Source organism: Montipora capricornis, chromosome 6 (assembly GCF_036669925.1).
Source record: "Montipora capricornis isolate CH-2021 chromosome 6, ASM3666992v2, whole genome shotgun sequence".
NCBI lineage: Eukaryota > Metazoa > Cnidaria > Anthozoa > Scleractinia > Acroporidae > Montipora > Montipora capricornis.
Window position 1 is genome coordinate 15,251,906 of NC_090888.1, and position 1,511 is coordinate 15,253,416.

Sequence of the window (1,511 nt, forward strand, 5' to 3'; positions counted from 1 at the left end):
GGTCATTCATTCCCACCTCCACACCGACAGTCTGTACGGGCGGGCGGGCGTACGCTGACGCCATAACCAATTTTTTGCGCATCGATAGATTCCCATAATTTCTTACCCATGGTGCTCCACTGATGCACTTCGCGCTCCTGAGCTCCGCTATGGAGCGTTTTCACTCACGTGACCAGCAGCCATACTGGATTACTGAAACAATAGAAAGTATTTGCATAAAAATAGAGTTTAATTCCTGGAGGATTAGTTGGGTACACCATCATGGCCGCCATTCTTTTGTTTAAGTACACCAACATGGCCGCCGTGACGTCACATGAAAACACTCAATAATATATTTTCAAATTTGTTCAACCGTCACTTCTGAAGATGTTTGTGGTATCATACGAAACGACAAGTTCAAATGCATTATGCTTATCTCCGCAGTTTGAGTCGTTGAAGTTAAAATGCCGGAAAAAAAGAGTATTTATGATGGAACTATAGCAAATTTAAAGTATCTATTTTAACAATTTGGAAGTTCTGATTTTCTTTTGCAGTGTGCTATAGTTAACTGATGGCTAAAAGCTGTACATCGTCCTTTCTTTCAGCTAAACCGAAGGTGATAATTCCTTTACGAGTGGTTCGAACAGTCTCGGAGCATTATGTGTGGTGCTTGTCTCAAGGGAAGCCACCGATCAGCATATCAATGATGAAATCATCTACAACCTTGGCTTCCAGCACTGAGGGAATAGTGTGGAGCAAAATCAACCAGGATGGGAACTATAGTTGCATCGCTACCAATGAAGTTGGCACTGAATCAAAGACATTTTACGTTTCTCTTATAGGTGAGATTTTACTAAGCTTACTGCCCTTCGAAAAAAAAAAGCTGTAGCAATAAAGCGATGAATTCTAGAGTAATTTCTCCACAACATTATTAGCGAGTTTAAGATCTACGACGCCGACGTCGACGAAAACGTCACCTCAAAATATAACGTTGCACTATCGTAAGTTTCTCGCGATTTGGCCATCTCGTTCGCGTCTTACAATGTGGCCGAAGTATCCTAAAAATAAATTGGTACGAGCGGTTTCAGAGCAAAAATAGAGAACGAAAGATTCACATTTGAACACTTACGTTGTCGTCAAAACCTCAGATTTGGTGATTTCACGTCGTTGTTGTGAAGAGAACCGCACGTTTATGCGCTGAAATGCGTGCCGCACGTGCAACACGTTGATTTTTTCTCTTTTAACCAATGATATTGTTGTTTCGTGGCGTTCTTGTTGACCACCGCGTCGTAGATCTTAAAGTTCCTATTACCCCATGTCAATAGTTTACATCTCACGGCTCTATGCAAGCAATTTTCTGCTGGCTACCACTGGATCTTCTTTTGTAGTGCTTTGTGTTTTACCCCGATTTCCACTTGTTTATACATATGATTTATTCGCACACGTAAGAATTACAGAAGACTTTGCCTGGCTCATCCTCGGTGTAAAAACCTGTGAAACTCACAGATGACGTAACACAAAGGAAAATAAAA